Raw genomic sequence first — 23,998 nt, 5'->3', positions numbered from 1 at the left:
TGGGTGGCAGCTCACTGGGAGATGGGAGCCCGGTGGAGGGATGGTGCAGTGCCCGTTGGGGGTGTTCATGGAGCTCGATGGTGATGCGTCTCCTACGTGCGTTAGTCTTCCGCTGCGCATTCTGACACTCTCCATTGCTGTCTATTTTCTGCACTTGCTCTTGTGTTCTCAGATTTTGTCTTCATCTCCGCTGCATATTCTGACAGAAAACCCTAGAGAAGCTCTTTCTGGCAAGAAAACTGATATAAAACCTGTTTTAATGGTTTTCAGGCGATAAAAACCTCCAAAAAGCAGTTTTTAGGGTTTTTTGAGCAATTTAAGGGTTTCTTGAATTTTTAGGGTTTCTGAAATTTTCAGTCTGTAAAGCTGTACGGATCTGTACAATCGCACGGAAAGATGGTGACGTGGCACTGCAGTTGCTGAAGGCGCTCTGAAATCAGCAAGTAGCAATGAAAAAACTCCATGATTTGGTTCATAGATGATGATGAAGAAGATAATCTCCACGCTTAAACGAGATGGCAACGCGATGAAGAGGTTCTTCTTCAACTTGATGGTCAAGAGAGGTTCATGCTTCTTTTATACTAGGGGAAGCCTTGCTTTTTGCCAAAAAGTAATGCTTTTGCTTTGCTTTTGTCTTTTTATTAAATATTATTAATAATAGCCAAAGTTCTTGATTTGTGCTTTTACAACTTCAAGGCCTTACTTTTTGGTCCTAGAGCTGCTTTTTGAGAAAGCGGCTTTTAGCTTTTTGGTCCGGCTTAGTATCCTCTTTCCAATGATGTCCTTGGCTCGTAGTCAACCTTGTTTGACTTTTTGCTTTTTCCTGCTTTTTGATCAAGAATGGTGCTTTTTCTTAATCAATCCTTATGGACCCTGTCCCCATGTCTTCTTCCACTTGTCTGGTGTCCGGGCATGGATTTCATTATGTGAAATAGAGCTAGGAGGGCCAAATAGTTACACCCCCCCTCTCAGCACCAGATGCTGAGCGGAAGCCGAAGATGAGGAGCCAAGGAAGCCTGAGAAACCGGCTTGGTGAACAAATTCGATGCATTCTTTGCTGAAGGACAATACTCCAAACACAAATCTCCAGCAAGAACCCATTCACGAACATAGTGATACTGAATCTCAATGTGTTTCGTACGAGCATGAAACACAGGGTTCTTGGCGATGGTGATGCAACTCTGATTGTCACACAAAAGAAGAGTAGATCTAGTAGGAGGAACCAATAATCTCCGCAACCAAATCGCCTCACATGCAACATAACAAACTGCACAATACTCCGCCTTTGTAGGGGAAAGCGCCACAGTAGGCCGCTTTTTACTGCTCCATGAAATGGCTCCTGACCCAAGTGAAAAAACACAACCAGTGGTCGAACGCTGAGTATCTGGATCTCCAGCCCAATCTAAATTAGGCCATCCAAGAAGAGTACACCCTCGGCCATAGAAGATGCCAAAGTCCAAAGTACCACACAACCCTGAGAGCACACCTCCGATGCTGCTGACAGGTTTTGGATGTGAAAGAACTCAATAAGCTGACTGCGAAACAAATGTCCAATCGGGAGTAGGTCAACCAAACCAAACAATCGACGAGAACCCGATATTGTCCCTGATCAATCCCTGGAGAAACATCAAGAAGAGAGCTTCTCACTAGTATCCATAGGAGAAGATATTGATCTACATCCAGTCAAGTATTTCCCGTGTGTACTTCTACTGAGAGAAGAAAATACCCGTACGAGTCTGCCAAATCTCAAAGCTAAGAAAATAATGCAAAAGGCCAAGATCCGTCATCTCAAACTTTGTCTCCAAAGCATCCATGACTGAACGGATCCTCACAGAATAAGAACTTGTAAAGATGAGGTCATCAACATAGACCACAATAATAACAACCAACCCCCTCTCAAAGAGGATATAAAGGTTCGAATCTGCATGAGAACAGCACAAGCCAAGCTTCTGAAAGAACTCATCAATCCACTGGTACCAAGCCCGCGGAGCCTACTTTAGACCATACAAAGCTTTCTTCAGCCGATACACCTGATCCTGTTTGCCTGGAACCTCAAATCTTGGCGGCTGATCAACATACACTTCCTATGTAAGCTGTCCATTCAGGAAAGCCGACTTGACGTCCATCTGGAATGCGGGCCATCTATGATATCCTACAAGAGGAAGAACGGTGCGAATGGTAGTCATCTGGGCCGTTGGAGCGAAGGCCTCATCGAAGTCGACTCCAGGGCGATGAACATAACCCTTGGCAACCAACCTCGCCTTGTACTTGTCCAAGCTGTCATCAGCTCAGTACTTCGTTTTGAGATCAGTACTTCGTTTTGAAGATCCACCGCACACCAATCACCTTACACTGTTGTGGCCTAGGCACCAAAATCCAAGTGCCATTCCGTTCAATAGCATCCAGCTCTGCCTCCATAGCACGATGCCAAGGCTCGTGTGAAAGAGCCTTGTCCACAGAAGTGGGATCAAAAGGGCCATGAATAATAGAGGACATAAGAGCATAGTTTACAAACATGTTGCCCTCATGAATTTGTTTCCCGAAAACTCTGGAAGATCGCCTGAGAGAACCAGGCGGAGGAGCAAAAGGAAGCTCTCGTAACCCTGAATCACGAATTGTCTGAAAATACCATCCAGGCGCACAGGTCTGCTCGAACTCGCTGGAGGAGGAGCAGAGTCATCATCATCGTCAAGAGAACCTTGACCGAAGAACCGGTCTCTTTTTCCACCTCAACCCTCTAATCACAAAAGTGTTGAAAAGCCTCATCCTTGGACTTCAAAAAGAAGACCCAAGTATATCTGGAGAAGTCATCCACCATCACGAGCATGTACAACACCTTACTCAGAGACACAGTACTCATAGGACCACATAAGTCTGCATGAACAAGAGTAAGTGATGTCGAAGATCTGTGTGTCGCCTCCTTCGGAAAGGCAGCTCGGTGTTGCTTCCCTTGTAAACAAGAGGAACAAACAAAAGATGGAGCCTTGATGGTTGGTAAACCCTCAACCAACCCATCCTTTGAAGCTCGCTGTAGAAGTTGATAGCTCAAATGGCCAAACCCCAAAGAGTTGAAGAAGAACCAATAGAAAGCAAAGCGGTCAACTTGTACAAGTCACTATCCTGGACTCCCTAAGCCAACATGCTACCAATCTCCTTATCACGAATAGTAATCTCATAACGAGAGAAGATCACCCCTGCACCCAGAGCTGTAAGAGCACTCACTCACTGACAAAAGGTTAAATGCCAAATCTGGAATGTACAGAACGTCAGAGAAGGACCTCTTGTCCTTGGAGGAGCAGAAGATGGGGATGGTGCCATGTCCATGAACTGGCACGGAAGAAGAATCACCCAAAGTGATATCACTTATTCTGGCAGTAAAGTCCTCGAACCAATCCTGATGTGGTGTCATGTGAGCAGTAGCACCGCTATCCACAATCCAAGACCGCGACTGAGAAGTCACAAGAGCAAGTACACGACAAGTACCTGCTAATAGAAGAATTACCATCATCCTTCTTGGTCTAAGACACCGTTGTAGAGGTAGAGTTCTTTGCTTCTTCATTCCGCTTCTTCTTGTGACATTGGGGCGATTTATGACCCTTCTTGCCATAGTAGTGACACTCAATGTCCTTGTTTTTAGAAGATTTGTTTTTGTCATTGTCTTTATCCTTGTCATTATCCTTGGAATTCTTGTCAGAACCCCCTTTCCCTTTCTGCCTTCAATTCTTCCCTTTATCTCGTGCAGCCAAAGCTCCATCAGAACCACCAGAGGTGCCAGTCCGCTCCTCAAAGCGAGACTCAATCTGCATAATGGAGGGGAGAACTTCCTCCCAAGTAACTAGAACAGGACGAGGAGAAGAAACAAGAGACTGAAAGTAAGCATCAAACCTCTCTGGAAGCTTGGAGAGAAGCCGAATACCATATCCTCTGTAGAGATATCCTTCTCACAAACAGCAAGCCCGTCCCGGAGATCTTTTATCTTCGAGATGAAAGCAGATAAAGATGGAAAGGCAAAAACTGACAAATTCATAAGTTGCTTTTCCAAAGCCAAAATCCGACCCGGAGACTTAATCTTGTAAAGGTCTGCAAATGCCTTCCAAACTTCATGTGTAGCATCTGCTGTATGCACATGAGAAAGAACAAAATTTTAACAATTCAACATCAAAAAAGAGAAAACACGATGATCATTTGCCCGCCAAATATCAATATGTGCCTGAGCCACACTAACGATAGGAAGGATAGGAGGGGTGGCATTGTCAGCTGTAACAAGCCAATCCTAGAGATCCACTCCACACAAGGTTGATTTCACCTTCACCTTCCACAAAGTGTAGTTGGAGCCATCCAACTTTGCAGACTCAAAGAACATATGAAGAGTAGTCCGGGAAGCCATCACAAAAGGTCGGGCTCGATCTCAAAAGAAAAAACGCACAATCTCGCAAGAAGTGTCCACCACAGGTACCAGATGCCACCAATCCTCAAATCAGAACACCAACAATTGCAAGAAACACCAGTAGAGGAAAAACGCAGCACAACAAGTGTTGCTGCCCTGAAATAGTGTAGTCGACAGGTGTACAGGGGGTCTCAGTGGTCAAAACCGGTGATGGATGACCAAAGGCTGCAATGTAGAAGCGCCAGAAGAAGCCAGTCGGCTAGGAGCCAAACTGAGAAGAGAAAACGCAGAGATGAAGGTGCTGAAAACTGAGGAGAAAAACTGGGGCAGCAAAGTCACTCTGAACCTAGAGCGATGACACCATGAAAGAGTGCACAAAGTGGAAGCATACAAGCACTAGAGTGTGCTGAGAGAGAGTGCAAGAGAGAGAGAGAGAGAGAGAGAAATATGAAGCAACTATGCTGAATATACTGCATTGAAACAATCCCGAGCAAGAGACATAAACGGTCTCAACACTGAGGGATACAAATCAAGACTAAAAGATGAAAAATAAGAAGGCAAGCCCGTCTATAAATAGGGCATGAGTGGGCTGGCCGACTGGAGAAAAGGGACCTAGCCGACTAGGGACATGGAGCTGGCCGACTGGACATCAGTCACCCAACCTGGGAAAAATGTCAAAAAAAATATGGAAAAAAGGGGTGGCCAGCCCACAGCCAAGGGCCATAAAAAAGGGACCAAAAGGGAACTCCAACCATGAGCAGAAACTGGGGATGAATGTGCTAACAATTGTTGGCTGTGATTCATGCCTTGACTATTTGGAAACACTACCTTCTTGGGACTGATTTTATGGTCAAGACAAATCATCAAATCCTAAGGTACTTCTTGACACAAACAAAGCTTTCGGAGAAGCATATGAGGATGGCAAACTTCTTATCTATATTTCATTTTCAAAATATGCACACTCTAGGAAAGAAAAATGTGATGGCAGATGCATTGTCTAGAAAACCATATGTGGTTGTGGTGTCAATTGCCTCACATGGGGACTTGTCCGCCATGCGTGAATTGTACCATACAAATGCTGATTTTGGTCATATATGGACTGATTTAGTGGCTGGACATGCACATGCCTCTTATGTGATCAAAAAGGGGTATCTCATGAAGGATAACTCCCTATGTGTTGCGTCAAACATGAGGCAAAAAGTGATTGATGAGTGCCATGCTCCTCCGTATGCAGGATATAGAGGTATAATGCCTACTACCCGCATGATTGAGCGTTACTTCTTTTGGCCAGGAATGCACAAAGATATAGAGGCATATGTATGTGCATGTATCACTTGTCAGAAAGTGTCAAATTTGACAAGCAAAAGGCTCCTGGTTTGCTTCAGCCTTTGCCTATTCCTTGGCAGCCATGGAAAAGTACTACAATGGATTTGCCTCGTACTCAATAAGGCAATGATGCTATTTGGACCATTGTTGACAGATTTAGCCAGCAAGCACACTTCTTGCCGGTCAAGAAAACCATTAAGCCTGAGCATATGGTCAAGATATTTGTGGCACAAGTGTTCAAACACCATGGTATGCCTAAATCCATTGTGGGGGACAGAGACCCAAGACTACAAGCCTCTTTTGGAGAGCTCCGTTTGACATTATGGGCACTAAGCTGGACTTCTCGTCGGCTTTTCACCCCCAAACCGATGGGCAAAGTGAGGCTGCAAATCCAGCTATGTTGGATCTTCTCAAATGCTATGTTGCAGACCAAAAAAACAGCTTGGGAAAAGTATCTACCATTGGTAGAGTTTGCATAGAACAACACAATGCATGCCTCCACGGGAAAGGCCCCGTTTGAAATTGTTTATGTGTCACCTACGGGAGGCCAGGCCTCGTGTCACCCATAGTGTGGCTAGGACGTGGAACCCACTCTCAGGGATCCCAGTTTAGGCTTCCCATTCAGCCAATTCCATGCTCGAAAAGACCTACTATTTACAGGTTCCAGGAACGGGAGATATTTCCATTGCATAATGCATATGCATGCATCTCTGCCTATTTGAAACTGTTTTCGCGTGAATGCCTATTATGACGTGTCCAGTTCACGGGCAAGGGACGCCCACCCGTCAGCCGTGTGAATGCCTTGTATTCTGACACGGTTTGTGGCATGTGAATAGGTGGTAAGTATTCATTTAACCCTTGTTTATTATTGCGAAGGTTTTATAACCTTAGCAATTCACATTTATTAAAGCTGGGCACCAGCCACCAGCTCAGTGCCCGAAGCCCAAGGTCAAAAGTGTGGCCAGCCCAAATGTTGGGCACCCACACAGGGCCTCAAGCATGTGGACACTGTACGGAGGTGCCCACCATTAATTATGGTGGGCTGTGCCACATGGCACAAGGGATTTGGACCCCTCCACCTCCTCTCCCCCATTCTTCTCCACCTCTTTGCATTTTCCCTTCTCCTAGAAGTTGGCGCCCAACTCTCCTTGGCTCACTTCCCTTTTTCTGCTGTGTACTTGTTGTACCTGCTGAAACCCTAACAGTACCTGTTGTGTGTTAGGGTTTCAGCAGGTACACAGCTGGTACAGAAAGTACAGCAGGTACTGTTAGGGTCTCAGCAGGTACAACAGGTGCCCACAGCAGGCAGTTACAAACAGTACCAGCTGTACCTGTTGTGTACCTACTGAAACCCTAACAGTACTTGCTGTAACTTCTGTACCTGCTAAAACCCTAACAGTACCTGCTGTACCACATGTACCAGCCACCATACCTACTGAAACCCTAACTGTACCAGCTGTACTTGTTGAAAATCAAAACTGTACTATCTATCTGTTGTACCTGCTGAAACCCTAACTGTACCAGCTGTACTTGCTGAAAAATCAGAACTGTACTCATGGATGTACCTGCTGAAACCCTAATAGTACCAGCTTGTGTACCGATCTTCTACAAGTACCTATTCGTGTACTTGTAGAGTGTGAGCACCTGTTTGTGTGCCTACACTTGGGAGGACCAAGGCCGTTCCTCTGTGAGTTGTCCAGGCTCTAGTACGAGAGCACCTGTTCATGCGTGATCTCGGAACGACAGTTTCGTGTTCACACAACTCCAGGTGTATTGACTCATTCGACGAGTCCGGCTTCGACATTCTTCACCGGAAAATACTTGTTTGGATAATATGTCTTCATATTAGGATTATTTGGCTAGCAAGCCCTTGGAACTTTGTACACAAATAAAATACTCCAATAATATACTTCAGTATTGAGGGGGGGTCGGCCCCGTTCGCGGCCTCAATGGTGGTGTACTGTGTAGTGCTTCTCTTTTGCAGATTGCCTTGAGCATTGATGTATCTTTCAGTGATTATGTGTATTGTAGCTAGTTCATTTTAGTGTTGATGAGCGTATTGTTCACAAGACGGTGCTCAAGGACATTCACACCTAGTCGGTGTAGTTGTACTTGCTGAAAATCAGAACTGTACTATCTGTTGTATCTGCTGAATCCCTAACTGTACCAGTTGTACTTGCTGAAAAATCAAAACTGTACTCATGGATGTACCTGTTGAAACCCTAATAGTACCATCTTGTGTACCGATCTTCTACAAGTACCTGTTCGTGTACTTGTAGAGTGTGAGCACATGTTTGTGTGCCTACACTTGGGAGGACCAAGCCCATTCCTTTGTGAGTTGTGCGAGCCAAGCTCTAGTACGAGAACGCCTATTCATGCGTGATCTCGGAACGACAGTTTCGTGTTCACACAACTCCAGGTGTATGAGGAGTCGGGGCTGGTTGTATTGATTCATTTGACGAGTCCGGCTTCGACATTCTTCACCGGAAAATACTTGTTTGGATAATATGTCTTCATATTAGGATTATCTAGCTAGCAAGCCTTTGGAACTTTGTACACAATAAAATACTCCAATAATATACTTCAGTATTGAGGGGGGGGTCGGCCCGTTCGTGGCCCCAATGGTGGTAAACTGTGCAGTGCTTCTCTTTTGCAGATTGCCTTGAGCATTGATGTATCTTTCAGTGCTTATGTGTATTGTAGCTAGTTCATTTTAGTGTTGATGAGCGTATTGTTCACAAGACGGTGCTCAAGGACGTTCACACCTAGTCGGTGTAGTTTCAGTAGAAGAGTGATTATTGCCTAGAAACATTCTTGGAAGCTTGGAAAACACTTAACAAGCTTGGATATGGTGCAGGGAAGAAGAAAGTACAGAAAGTACAACCATAAGTTCTCTTGAAAGTACAGAAAGTACAGCCATAAGTTCTCTTGAAGTGGGCGCCAACTTCTAGAGAGAGGGGAGAAAAGAGAGATGATGAGATGTCCACCTTGGGTGTTAAGCAAAGAGGGAAAGTGAGTTTGAGTCCAAGCTAGAATGGACACATGGCTGGTTGCTCTCTTTGAACAAAGGGGATAAGGTTTGGGCGGTGGACATGAGCATTGTCCACCTCAAGACATCAATGTGTGCAAACATAAGGTTCGTCATAATTTATAAGTGAGTTTTGCTCGCCCAAAATGTGTACACACTCACTTATAAATTAATGCTAGCCCGTCACATGCGACATAACCATGTCAGCAGAAAGTTTCACATGCACAGCTCAGGCGTCCCCTTACCCGGAACTACACATTGGTCAAGCAAGCATGAAAATAGCATGCACAATAGATGTGTTAAGGGAAAGGGATTGCAGACATGGGGACAAAGCGGAACACGCACAATTCTTCAACAAGACTTGAAGAGAAATCCGAGAAGTGGAAAGAGGTTCAGGCAATCATAGTCAAAGTCAAAGTGCATGCTTGTTGCTTTGCCTCGAGAACTGATCTAAGAGTTAACTCGTGTCCTCCTTTGAGCACACTCCCAAAGAATGGCTTTGCCTGCAGGCTGCTGCAAACCACCTCATAATGCTACCTTTGCTGCATTTTGCTATGGATTCTTTGCATCTTCTTGGGACAGCTTAGAGGGCTGAGCTTGAATGTTCTGATACCAATGTTGCATGCACAGAAGCCTTGCATACTTGATCCTCATCCCTAAGCTTGATAAAGAACAATGATGCAAACTTTAATGAGATGATTAGATAGAAAGAAAGAAAGAAAGAAAGATTTTATTAACGTCTTCCAAAAGACCGAACTCGGCCTATGAGACAAATCGGTGTACCTGTATGGGGTATCCTCTGTCATCCCAACAAAATGAAAAAGTACTGAACTAAAAAGCTGAATCTGGGTGTGCAATAAGTACAATGAGTGGGGGAGGGGATGGAGCTCTACTACTAGGAGAATGCCAAGCTATATGCATGGAGTATACAATCATGATATGCAACCTAGCTAGCTCCATCCTGTACCATACTGGGGGTATAAAATGGTATACATCAATGAAGGGGGTGTCCACAGCTCCCTGAAGAACATGCCTGGGTGTGCTCTGAAGCGAGCCAGTCGCTCCGCCCCCTCCCTATGAAACTGAGCTCTAATCTCTGTCATCTCTCTCTGGTATAGGCGTGGTGTCCGAAAGCCAGGTGTCCTCTGTCTCTTGCGGGCTCTGAGTGTCTCTGCTCTCTGGAGAGTAATTCCCTGCCGTGTAGGGGCTGGGAGCGGGATGGATCTTTGAAAAAATGTAGTAATCTGTGTCTGTCGTCCCCCATCTGGAGCTGTCTGAGCCTGTAATGATGTCTCTCTGTGGCGCTGTATGTCTAGAATGAATCTCCCCAATATGCGCTGGTCTGCTGCCTCAAAGATCTGGCGTAGGGAATATGGCTCTCTGAATAAAATGGGATATCTCTCTCTGATGGCTGTATATGCTCTGCATCTGCATACATAATGCTCCTCACTCTCCACCTCCTCTCTGCACAATCTGCATACCCTCTCCTCTCGGGGGACCCGTGCTGCTCTGCTAGTCTCAATCTCCAATCGGTGTGATGAAACTCTAAGCTGACCAATAGCCACTCGGGAGCCGTGTGGTAAAAAGCCCTCCATGTATCTAGGCCTCTCTATAAATCCATCATCAATGATACTCATGAAGTGATCTCTGTAGTATAGCATCTTCGGTGGAAGAGGCTGTGTTTGCGCGTTTTTCTGCCGTTGCGCTCACCGTTTATAGCCGTTGCAGTCGCCGTTTCCAGCCGTTGCAATCGCCGCTTGGCCGTTGATGGCTTGGGCCTTGGCCCTTGAGCCTTTGAGGCTTGGCCCTCTCTCTCTCTCTCTCTTGCCCTTGAGGCTTGCCTCTCTCTCTCTAACCTATCTATATAAGAACAAGCGTCTACAAAGGCTACAAGCAGACACAACTTTCAAGCTTTCAAGCTTCTTCTAGCTTCCAATTTCCAAGCTCCAAGCCTCTCACACAAGGCCCGCGGGCCGCCGCCCTACTATCTAGACTCTCTCTCTCTCTCTCTCTCTCTCAAGCCTCTTGAGTCTTGAGTCTTCCAACTTCCAAGCCTCTAGGCTCTAGGCCTCTCTCTCTCTCTCTCTCTCTCTCTCTCTCTCTCTCTCTCATTCCTCAAGGCTCAAGAGTCAAGCCATCTTTCAACCATGGCATCCTCCTCACGTGCCGGGGCTTCCCGTAGAAGGACAACGGGATGGACATGGTGGGAGGAGGTTAACTACACCCCATCCGCTCATGGAGGCAGTTCTCGGCCATGGGTATGCAAGCTTTGCCCGTACCGGCGAACGGGTGGCGCCGACAAAGTGCGAGCCCACCTCTTGCATGCGAGTGGGCATGAGGTGAGGTTTTGCAGGAATGTCACGCCCGAGAAGAGACGAGAACTTCTTGACAAGCTTAGCGTCTACGAGGCGGTCGAAGCGACAAGAAGGACACCACGAGTGGCCGTGGATCCCGTGACGATGGGGAGAGGAACTCAAGCCTCTACAATGGAGTCATGTGGTGGATCGGGATCATGCACACCATCACCTTCACCATCAAGTTGGAATGTTACTGCATCCACGACGCCGGCACCCTCCATCTCCACGGCCTCTCAACCATTACGTGGCCCACAACGACAATCTACACTTGGGGAGAATTGGAACCCCAAGTTGAATATGGCAGTGGCCCACTTCTTCTTCCACGACCACATTGCCTTTCAAGCGGCTAGGTAAGTGCAATCGATCATTGCCAATTCATCATGCATGTTTTCATCATCCTAGTCCCCTTCTCATTAGTAAATTACTTTCTTGAATAGGTCGGAATACTTCAAGGTCATGGTTAAGAAGATTGGGGAGTATGGCTCAACCTATATGTCCCCCTCATCCGAGAGCTTGCGCGCTACATTGCTCGAGAAAGGAGAAGCGCATTGTAGAGCAAGCGGCCGACAACACAAAGCGGCAATGGGAGAGGAACGGAGTCTCCCTCATTGTGGATGGATGGAGTGACACCCGCAAGAGGAGTATTCACGGCGTGGTTGCATATTCTCGCGGAGAGATGTACTTCATCTCATCTCATGATGCATCTGGCACTGGGAAGAGCGCGGATGTGCTTGCGGCGGAGTGGGCTACCACCATGGAGATCGTTGGCCCCGAGCATGTAGTGGGCTTTGTTGCGGATGGGGAGCCTTCCAATAGGGCAGCGGGAGCTATTCTCCAAGGTATGTATGGACACGTCATTGTATGGCTCATTGCCTAAACAACCTCCTCAAGGACATCGGGGCATTACCATGGATCAGCCCGCTCATTGAGGAGGCCAACACCATGGTCTCCTTTGTCCTCAACCACCAAAGACTTCGGCATGAGTTCAACAAGACGTCCTCTCTCTCTCTCCTCAAATATTCCGACACCCGGTTTGTTGTCAACTTTCTCATGTTGGGCCGGTTGAAGGATTGTAGTGGTGCTTTGAGGGGGCTTTTTCTTAGCGACGAGTTTGTCGCCATGCAAGAGTCCCATACAAACACACTGGCCACAAGAGTGTAGGCTACGGGCGGATGACGCCTCTTGGTGGGAGCGTGTGAAGACCACAGATGCTATGGTGAGGCCCATAGTCCACCTATTGAGGATTGTAGACACTATGCAACCATGCATAGGCAAGGTCTACGAGGGCATGGATCGCATGATAGAGAAGTTGAAAGACTTCGTGCCTGATGAAGACAGATACGAGGAGATCCATGCCTTGTGTCTAGGAAGGTGGAATTCCTACTATCCATTGCATGTGAAAGAAAGTAACAGGGGTGGGTTAGTCCCTCACCAAGGGAGTGGCTCATGAAGGAGTCACCACTTAGCATCTCACGGGAGAAGCTCACCATTGATTCTTGGAACAGATAACATTATCATGAATCACCCATAATCCCATTTACATTGGTATTTATACTCCACCCAAGAGTTCACACCTACTCACTAGTTGTCCATGGCCTTGGGCCCATAATGCTTTCTTACAAACCATCCCTTCCCCAATGGTTTCGTCCTCAAAACCTCAAATGAATACCCCAAATTCGGAGAAGAATGTTCCATGTGGCTGAATTTACACCAACCCATATTGCTCTATCAATGCTTCATATCCCTCCAATGCTGAAATAGGTTGCCATGAAGCTTCTTCCTTAGGTAAACCTTTCCATTGAACAAGATACTCCACCAAGGTACGAGTGCGAAGTACCTTTTTCCTTGTACCCAAGATAGCTTCTGGAATGTATTCAATCATTCCCTCTTCATTCATTGGAGGTAACTCATCAACCATTTGATCGATCATACCCACATATCCTTTCAAGTGAGACACATGAAACACATCATGAATCTTTGTTGTAGATGGAAGTAAGAGTTGATATGCAACCTCCCCAACTCTTCGTATCACTTGATAAGGACCATAATAGCGATGAGCTAGTTTGGTGTTGGTGCTTCCCTTCAAAGACGCATATCTTGACTTTGGTATTCTCAAAAGAACCCAATCTCCCACTTTGAATTCCAATGGTCTTCGATGAACATTGGCATATTGTCTCATTTTCTCTTGTGCAACCTTCAAATTACTTTTGCATTGTTGCAACAAAGCTTGCATCCTTTCACCTTCCTCCTTGGCATTATGGTTAGAAGTCTCATATGTACCCACCAACATAGGCAAATTGACCTTGTAACCATATAAAGCCTCAAAGGGTGACATGCCAATGCTCACATGATATGTTGAGTTGTAAGCAAACTCAGCCAAAGGTAACCAATCATCCCATGTGCTTTGAGTATCATGACAATAGTGGCGTAGATATGTTTCCACCCATTTGTTTACTCTTTCTGTTTGACCATCGGTTTCGGGATGATAGGCGGTGCTTGGAGTAAGCTTGGTTCCCATATATTCAAACAATGTTCTCCAAAAAGTGCTCATGAATTTGACATCGCGATCACTCACAATTTGTGACGGCATACCATGCAACTTGAAAACCCCATCAACAAATTGCTTGGCAACATTTTGGGCTGAATATGTGACCTTGGAAGGAATGAAATGGGCCACTTTGGTCAATCTATCCACCACAACATACAAGCTGTCCCACCCTTTCTTTGTGCGCGGAAGGTTAGTAATGAAATCCATTGATATATGACTCCATTTGCCTTCGGGAATGGGCAATGGCTGAAGCAAACCTCCCGGTTTATGTGTAGGATCCTTGTTCAATTGACATGACCGGCACCCACTTACATAAGCATGAATGCTCTTCCACATCCCCTTCCAAAAGAAACTTGTCCTTATTGCATCAAAGGTTTTGTAGACACCCAAATGACCAGCCATAGGAGTACAATGCATCTCTTCCATGATCTTCTTGATAAATGATGAAGTAGGAACCAAGTAGACTTTTCCTTTGTAGTAGAGGAGACCATTTTTCAGCTCATAATGGGGTAACTCTTCACATACACCTTGCTGTAATTTCTGCACTATTTGTGAGGTTTCTTCATCAAACAAGTACTCTTCTTGTATCTCCATGATCCAATCTTTATGCACCTCAGAAATAGCATACAATGAGCAGGCCCACATACGAGACAAGGAATCGGCAACCACATTTTCTTTGCCCTTTGTGTATGTGATTTCAAAATCATAGTTTTGTAGTGTTGCTACCCACCTTCTTTGCTTAGGAGACAAATTGGGTTGTGTGAGGAAATACTTCAGCACCCTATGATCACTTCTCACATAAAAATGACTCCCATATAAGTAATGGTGCCATTTCTTGATAGCATGGAGTATAGCAATCATCTCTTGCTCATACACATGGAGTTCTCTTTCTTTGTCATTCAGCTTTCTACTTTCATAAGCAATGACTCCATGGTCTTGGTAAAGTACCTCACCAATCCCTCTTCTACTTGCATCCGCCCTTATTGTAAAAGGTTTGGTGAAGTCTGGACATACCAAAATAGGTGCTGATGTGAGCATCTTCTTCATATCTTCAAAGCTTTTGTTGGCAATGGCATCCCAAAAGAAGGTTTCCTTCTTCAATTTGTCCGTCATTGGGGCTGCAATTTCTGCATAGTGGGCAATAAAGCGCCTACAGAATGAAGATAACCCCAAAAATCCCCTCAATTGAGTAGTGTTTGAAGGAACCGGCCAATTCCTAATACATTCCACTTTCTTTGGATCCACACAAATGCCATCCTTGCTCACAATGTGACCCAAATATTCCACCTCATGTGCCATGAAGGTACATTTTGTCTCCTTAACATACAACTTGGTTTGCCTCAAGACCTCCAAAACCTCTTTCACGTGCTTCAAATGCACTTCCTCATGTTTGCTATAGATAAGTATGTCGTCGAAAAAGACCAATACAAACTTGTAGAGGAAAGGTTGAAGCACTTTGTTCATCAATGCTTGAAAAGTTGCCGGTGCATTGCATAATCCAAACGGCATAACCATGAATTGGTAAAGACCCCTTTCTGTACGAAATGCTATTTTGAACTCATCACCACTTTTCATCCTTATTTGATGGTATCCGGAATGCAAATCAATCTTTGAAAAGCATGTGGCACCCTTCAACTCATCCAAAAGATCATCCACCCTTGGTATTGGAAAACGATTTTTGATGGTGATCTTATTCAAATCACGGTAATCAATGCACATGCGGAAAGTACCATCCTTTTTCTTCACAAGTAGCACCGGAGAAGCAAAAGGAGATTGACTTGGTTCAACCCATCCCATGTCAATGAGTTCTTTGACTTGCTTTGCCACCTCTTCCTTTTCAACCTTTGACAAACGATAGGGAGGCTTGTTGATTGGTTTGGCATTTGGTTCCAAATCAATAGCGTGATCAACACTCCTCTTTGGTGGCATTGATTTTGGCATGGTAAACACATCTTCATAATCCTTGAGTAGCTTAACCATGTCCACATTTTCGATGCAATCCTTTTTGCTATTATCTTCCTCTTTGCAAAGCTGTAGTACATAAACATAGCCCTCTTTCTTGAACTCTTTCTTCATTTGAGTAGCATTGATCATGAAGAGCTTGGACCCTTGCATTCCATTCAATGTAATAACCCCTCCATGATGCACAAAACTCATGAAACTTTTCTGTAAGTTCATGGTAAAAGAGTTCAAAGTGGACAGCCAATCACATCCAAGTACTATGTCAATTGGTCCCAACTCAATCACCAAAAGATCAACTTTGCAAGAGTAGCTCTTGGACAACTCCAATTCTGTACTTTGACACTTCATATTGCAACCCATTGAATCACCATTGGCCACTTGCACCATGTGCTTGTTTGGTAAAGAAGTTGGTTGCATTTTGAGAGTGTTCAAAGACCTTTTATTGACAAAACTATGCGTGCTTCCAGTATCAATGAGTGCATATGCTGTTCTCCCATTCACCTTGATCTTCAATCTCAATGTGTTGGCACCCTTACTTCCCGCATAAGCATCATGAGAGATTGTACACAAGGTAGTATGTGCACTATTGTTTTCATTCCACACGCATAGAGGCATCCCATCATCCATTTTGTCATGAGCAAACTTTAGTTTCCCACCCGGATCAAAAGGAAACTCGGGATTTTCTTCATCAAAACCATCATCATGAGAACCTCCACTCTCATGAGGATCTCCCCATCCTAAGGCATCATTGCATTCAAGGAATTCCTCCTCCTCATGATTAGCATTGTTCTCAGTGATAATGTAGCTTTGTTCTCAGTGATACTTTGAAGTGATCCTTGTTCCATTTTTCTCCACATTTGAAACATAGACCTTTGAGCCTCATTTCATGCAAACGGTCCTCCTTGATAACCTTGCTTTTTGAACCCCCATTTGCTGGCTTGGACTCATTGTATGTAGCTTTGTTGGACATAAATGGTGGTTTAAATGGAAGTCTATTAGACCCTCTACCATACACGGTAGGAAATCTTGGAAGATTAGGTCTTTGTGTTTGCATGAGAACCCATGTCAGTCCTTGTGATCACTTCCCCTTTGATATTCCCTTTGCTAGCCCACTTTGTCAAGTACTTCTCTTCATGAATTTCTACAAGCATCATTGCCTTCTTCAAAGTGGCGGGTTCATGAGACTTGACATCACCACCAATAGGAGCTTTCAAGCCCCTTATATACTTGACAACAAGATAATGCTCATCAAAGTCGTCCAAGTATAATAGAAGCTTTAGAAACTTATGAGAATATTCCTTCACGGTAGTGATTTGCTCTAGCTTGTCCCATTCCACAATGTGATTGTCCCTTTGCATGCGAGAAGTAAACTCTTCTGCCATGTCATTCTTGAATTCTTCCCAAGTAGTGATGACATAACCATGAGATTGCTTCCTCCTCCACCAAGTGTGAGCAAAACCTTCAAGATGAAGTGAGGCGAAGTAGACTTTGGCAATCTCGCTCCTTGGGCTGATTTCGAAGTAGAGATCCATCTTGTTTGCCCACTCTTCAAAGTCTTCGATAGAATTTGATTCTACTTTGAACTTATTAAATATGATTTTGTCCTTCACAGCATTGTCAAAATCACCATGCATTCTTGAACCCCTCTGCCGGGATCATCAAATCCTCTTCCTTCACCCAAGTGTCTATGCATTTGCTCATCTTCCAATTGCCAATCACCTGCATCTTTAAATCCCTTCTGTTCATACCCTCTTCTTGCATCTTGCATAAAGGATGAAGTTCTTGGAATACTGGCATTGGATCTCTCATAAGAAGCATCACCCATAGGTCTCTTGCCCTTGTCCATGTAAGAAGAATGTGGCATCATTTGAGGTGGCATCATTTGTCTTACTTTGTTCTTTTCTGGCATAGTAGGCTTTCCATCATGTTTGGCATCATAATGTACACCATCCATTGCATTCATATCGGCTTCTTGGTTGAGCTTGAGAGGAGCCAATGCACTAATGGCTTTCTCCAAGTCTTTTAACCCTCTTTGCATCACGTCATCCAGGTAGTGGTGTCGCTTGTCGAACCGTTCCATGAGGTGTTCACCAAATTGTTGTTGCCGATTTGTTTGGTTATTTTCAATCCTTTGAAACATACTCTCCATAGCCATTAACATCATGTCCACTGTTAGCGGAGTAGTTCCCAAAGATTGAGGCATTTCCACTGGCTGAGATTCATCTGGAGATGGTGCTTTTATGGTTGAACTTTCTTCTTTCCTCGTTGATGAACTCGTTGCCATCATTGCTTCCGGTTGTCTTTGATCATTTTCATTCCGGGCTCCCTTGTTTTGACCTCCTCTAGCCATTTCCATGCGCGTAATTGATCCCTCCTTGCAAAGACCACTTACTTGATTTTTTTTTCTCTATTCAAACGGTATCCGATTTAGGTGATCTTTATATCGATGCGAAGCTCTTGACGAGACGAATAAGAATCCCCAAAAACAGATCTGAAAAAGTCAACAGCCTTTGACCAGTCAACTGTACCGGCTGAAAGTCAACTCTTGATGTTAACCGCTCAATTCTTATCCGATTTGGGTGATCTTTAGCTTGTTTGAAAGAGGTTTTCGGGTAGATTGAAGAGCTTTCAGGACAGATTTGAAAAGCTTTTGAAAAACCCTAGAAATTCAAGGATTTGTCTTGGCTGCAAGTAGGCAAATTTTGCAAAAATTTTGCCATGGTCTCCCTCTTTTTGCACCAAATCTCAATCAAATCGAAGCATCTCAATCAAGTATTAAAATCCTTATGCATTTGACCACTGTAAGCAAATCAATCCTCAATCATTTTTCCATCTGAGCATGTGACCTTATGGCATCAATTTTGTCCTTTTGCATAAGAAGTCGATGTAGAGGATTTGCTTGTTTGCTCAAGTCGAATGAAGTGGTCGATGAAGCGCGTCGATGCTTCCCGATCTCCCGGCCAAGCACTTCTCACCCCTTCACCAAGTTTACATCCAAGGTGAAGGTTGAGGCCATTTCTTTACCACCAAGTACCTAATCCTCTTCCTTACCGCGTTACCCGGCACTAACGGCAAGGAAGATTCAAGACATTCTCCCCTTGGCCTCTCCTCCAAATGCCAAGGTACCCTTACTTCATTCTAGATTCTAGGAATAAAATCGTGAGTTACAAGCTCAAATGAATGAGTAGAGTTGACTTACAATTGATTTATAGCATGACTCATGCTCATTCATATCATAATACATGGTTCATAGTGCTTCCTTCATCACATCCACTCATGGCAATGTCAATACATTTCCACATACATCAACAACATCCAAGTGTCACGGAGCGGTGATCTGGGCGCGAGTTCCTGCTCGGGACTAGAAAATCCAATACAAAAGTGAAAACAGAGAGCACTTGCTGAATCCTGTACCTCAAGACCTATAGCTCGTCTCGAAGAGGACGACGAGCCGGTCGTTTTGAGTACTAGAACTCCAAAAACGGAGTTCGTATGAGAGAGTTATGACCAAAAACGTGCAACCGGCAATGGAAAACGGTGTCACCAAAAAGTGGGCTTCCAACCCAAAACATTTTATTCAATCCCCCAAATGTGCCAAAAGCTATGCTCACTTATGCCAATATGCAAGGCATAGCATTGAATGGCTATGTGTAGCATTCAAGCATTCATAATGCATAAAGAGCAGCATGAATGGCCATGATTAAAGTCCAATTTCTGAAAATTAGGGTTTTATGTGTAATAAAACCCTAATTCACTCCATAGCTTGAAAGAATGCTTCAAAATTGTAAGGAAGTGATGGAGCAACTCACCAATGTCACCCGGGAAGCCTTAATGCTTAAATTTGTTGAAGGAGATGAAGATTAGGGTCACTTTGGTGAAAAACGTAGGCAGCTTTGGTAGTGATTTTCAGCCACATTGGGAGCCCCATTGCTCATGGAAAATAGGTGAAATACTTCATAAAACATTGCTAGATACATGAGAGACTCAATGCCCTTTGCTCATGTTGAGATTCCATGGCTAGGGTTTGCAAGAAAGCTCCCAAACAAAAAAACGTTTTTGATTAACAACTGCTAATCAAGATTAGAAATTTTCCCCAATTTGGTCCACTCATTCAAAAAAAATAGGTCCATGTGCTCAGATTTGAACCACAAACTCTACCTTAGCCATATCCCCTTCCCCCATGAATCAAATGAAGCAGAAATTTCACGAAATGAGAAGAAGAAAAGAAAAATTACTAATCATGGATCAAAAGCCATGCTCTGATACCAATGAAAGAAAGTAACAGGGGTGGGTTAGTCCCTCACCAAGGGAGTGGCTCATGAAGGAGTCACCACTTAGCATCTCACGGGAGAAGCTCACCATTGATTCTTGGAACAGATAACATTATCATGAATCACCCATAATCCCATTTACATTGGTATTTATACTCCACCCAAGAGTTCACACCTACTTACTAGTTGTCCATGGCCTTGGGCCCATAATGCTTTCTTACAGCATGCAGCAGCTTATGTGGTGGACCTAGAATTCCAAAGCAACAAGCATGAGAGCGACCGGGAGGTGAGCGCTGGATGGAGGATCGTCTTGGATCGTCTTGTGCCTGATGCATCGGTTAGGCGCAAGAACAGGGACCAGCTTTCGATGTACAGGTCATTTCATGGCTCCTATGGCTGTCATGATGCACAGGTTGACCGCTCCAAAGTTGGTGCTGCTCTATGGTGGGAGGACTTTGGTTCGGATGGACCGGAGCTGCAGCAGCTTACCATCCGCATACTTAGCCAGGCCGTCAGCTCCTCTTGCTTGGAGAAACTTTGGAGTACCTACAGCCACATTGCCTCTAGGAAGAGGAACCGACTCGGGGTAGAGCGTGCCAATGACCTTGTCTTCGTCAGCGCGAACTTGCGGCGAATGCTTTGCAAGAGCATGACCAAGAAGGCAGATTCCTTCACCGAGTGGGAGATGAGTCAACAAGAAGAGCAACAAGAGGATGAGGTGCAGGAGCAGCATGCCAGTGAGGATGAGACTGAGGATGAGCTTGATGCTTCTTTGGCACAAGCTACCCATGACCATGAGGCGAGCACTTCACGTGGATGATCATTCATGAATCATGATTCATGGGCCTTACTACTTAGCTCTAGCCTCTAGCCTCTAGTCTTCAGCACTTTTTTGTCATTGACTCATTTGAGTCCGTCCATGTATTCTGCCTCCTTAAGGCTCACGACTCATTTTGTATCTACTTAATTATTAATATGACTCAAAAGCTTACCATTTTAGTGTAAATTTGTGCTCATTTTGATGTACTTCCAAAGTAGAATAAGTGTAGAGTAGAAAAATTTTAAAAAAAAGTATTTTTTAAGTGCCGTTCCCTCCCCCGTCCCCGTTCCCTACTTATGGCCGTCCCCCGTCCCGTCACCGTCCCCCGTCCCTTGTGACTATGTTTATCAGGCTTAGGGCTGAGGATCAAGTACGCGAGGCTTCTATACATGCAACACTTGCTTAAGTGTGAACACCCCTTATATCTCGATAAGACAAGTGTGACATGTGCCGTGTGTGTTTGTGAGTGTGATTTGTTTGGGTCAAAAGATAAGGTTGTAAACCTACAAAACGGCATGTACTTGGTGTAAGAAATCAATCTAATCAAGCCAACATTGAGTCGTGCAATGCTCACTCTCTCTCTTCCATCATATTTGTTCCTCCCTGTCTGCACAACAACCACCATGTGAATCAAACAATAGGTTCAAAGTTTCGAATCCATACAGATCACAAGTCTCTCGGATATTTGTTGAAATTGTCACATCAAGACTTGTCTCCCTACCAATTTTATGGTGGTGGCATTTTCTTTCTCAATTTACCTTTCAGATCGATTCTTTGCCTGGTAAGGAGAATGTGGTAGCTAACGTGTTCATCCGGTGCATACCATGGAGAGTTGCCATAGCGATTATTTCATCTCAATGAAGGTGATGTATGCTAAGAATCCCGACTTCAAGGAGCCTTGGAGAAAATGCCTGCATAGCATTGCTTCAAAGTACACCATTTAGGATGGGTGATTGTACTACGAGGATTGACTTTGTGTCGTCAAGGGTAGTGATTTCTGCTAAGTGATGTAGTCTTCAAGCTAGAGTTATTGGGCGATTGGAGGATGTATTTGGTGTCTCATTCGAGCAACCTTGTGGATTATCATGGGCTAGAGCTGAGCACTCTGCTGGATGACGAAGGATAACAAGAAGCCTTAGTACCAAAGCAAGTTGTTTTGCACCAATACAAGCGGGATTCTCGTCAAAAGCAACTACACTATCTCCTCAAGTTCAAGGGCTATCCAATCCAGCAAGCAATTTGGTTTGATGAGGATCAATTCATGGACTAGTCTCGCACGTTGTTGAGAGCTTATCGGGAGGCGAGCCACGATAATACATGGCGGGTCGTGGACCTAGCCGATAGAAGTAAAACAAACCGATCAGTAACATTGGTGCATATATATATATGTGGGTAGCCAAATCGTCATAATCATCTACTTTCCTCAGCGTTGGACTTCATAGAGTGTTTCTCTGTAGGCAAAGTGCTAGCCAAAAGTGTACTGCTCGCAAGGCTACAGTTGACGTTTTCACTCAGCCACATCAATTGTACTAGAGATTCAGTCGTATTACTCTTTCTTGTACATAATACAAACAATAGTTTAGGACTCATGTGTGTGTTGTGTGTGATTCCACTGCACTCTTCTATCTCTGAAAACCCTAGCACAAAGGCACAAGTGCCCCACAATTGAGTAGTTCAATTGATCTCTCGCATGGAATGGCATGTAACAATGGAATCATAGCTTTGGCTTCACTCACACGAAAGAAGCTCAAAGATCAAGTGTTTGTAAGGCAATACTGAACAGCCTGTCAACATTACACTTTTTGTGTGTATTTTACTCTTACTCTCTTTAGCAATGCTGGTTGACTCATTGCCTGTAGCACAGACTTCTTGGATATTTGTCTGGTGCTTCATTTGATTGTGATGCATGTGTTTTAGTAACAACTCCTAAGGCCTCTCCCAAATTGAAAGAAGAGCTTCAATCTAGGATACATGCAAGGGTTCAAACCAAATGTGTTCTCCCTTTATTCATCCATATCATTTTTTTCCCCTTCAAAGAGAGTGTCCAAGTTCAAATTTGCGACGTCTTGGGTATGGCCAACAAAGCCTGCTAACAGTTTGGATCCTTTTTTGTTCTGAGGTTACTATCCTATTTAGGTGTGGAAATCACACTCCCTGTTGACAGCGTGGTGCCATGGCCACTCGAGAAAGGGCCCATAGATGGTACTTCTCCTTTTCAGAGGCTTTCTTAGTGTACAACTTCAAAAAGGCTGGTTGCTTGAACATATATAACCTAACTCAGCTGTATGCACACCATATGTGTGCATATGCATGTGCACATGAGTTTATGATGATATCTATTTTGTATGGATGTATGCATAGATGCATGTGTGTACGGCATTTGGGGGCGGGGGGGAAAGAGGAGGCATGGAGGTACCTCAGAAGTCTTGGGAACTTCATCACAAAATATCTCGCACTTGATGTCCCCTAAGTTAGTGTGGAGGGTCACGGACTGCAAGCAAGCGACAGCAGTTAGAGCACCATTGAAGACGAGGGAAACATGGTGGTGTTGATCAACACACAGTGCATACCATTATTAACAAGTTTTAACGTGCTAAGCTAGGGTTTGATAGATACGAGCACCCCTCGCCCTCTGTCAATAAGGAGCTTGACACGAGCCTTCAAGCTGCCTGCTTTATATAGAGATACTCTGCAAGCTACGGCGCACACCCAATTTCCTCTGTTCGTTCACATTTCAGACGCTTTCGGCCGGACGTTTCGGCAACGGCGGCAACGGGCAGCTGTCGGTTCACAGCGGACACATCAGCACAATGAGCACATCCAGTGGCAACATTCCCAAACCATGGGCAGTGGCCATTCCGACCTTTTGCAGTTGTTGATGTGAGAACATGAATTTTCCTCACACATATTTACAATAAATTATTTTAAAAATCATGGTTGTAGAATTTGCAAGAGCATTAGGAGCCATAGGTTCAAAAAAATTGAGTACCTCCTCTTCATTAGGCTTCTTCTAGACGTTTGCAAATGTTGCACACATGGATATTGTTGGGACGAGGTCCTCCTATGTGTGATTCAAAAACTAATGCCTTTGTTTAGCCAACTACAAAGTGAGTCATGCTTTGCCCTCTCTCTCTCTCTCTCTCTCTCTCTCTCTCTCTCCCCCCAAGCTTTGAATTTACAACATGCACCCCAAATACCTTTATAAAGATATGAACCTTTTGTTATTGTTCCAAATTGGCCATATAACAACAAAACCTCAGGTAATCCACCTGTTTAGTTCACTATCTATATGCTAGGGC

General features: G+C 44.5%; 1 protein-coding gene across 1 annotated transcript in view; it reads right to left on the bottom strand.

Moving 5' to 3' along the window:
• Positions 1–23,397, bottom strand: part of LOC147640366 (Cyclophilin-like peptidyl-prolyl cis-trans isomerase family protein) — a 38,362-nt gene extending 14,965 nt beyond the window's left edge. The window contains exons 1-2 of the mRNA XM_086779776.1: positions 23,316–23,397; positions 23,116–23,190 (exon numbers count right to left, since the gene is read on the bottom strand). The gene's annotated coding sequence lies outside the window, so the exon portion shown is untranslated. The remainder of the gene's footprint in view (positions 1–23,115; positions 23,191–23,315) is intronic.
• Positions 23,398–23,998: the final 601 nt, after the last annotated feature.

This window comes from Cibotium barometz, chromosome 3 (genome assembly GCF_041138505.1).
Source record: "Cibotium barometz isolate CiBa-2024 chromosome 3, ASM4113850v1, whole genome shotgun sequence".
Taxonomy (NCBI): Eukaryota; Viridiplantae; Streptophyta; class Polypodiopsida; order Cyatheales; family Cibotiaceae; genus Cibotium; species Cibotium barometz.
This window is presented reverse-complemented; position numbering and strand designations above follow the sequence as displayed.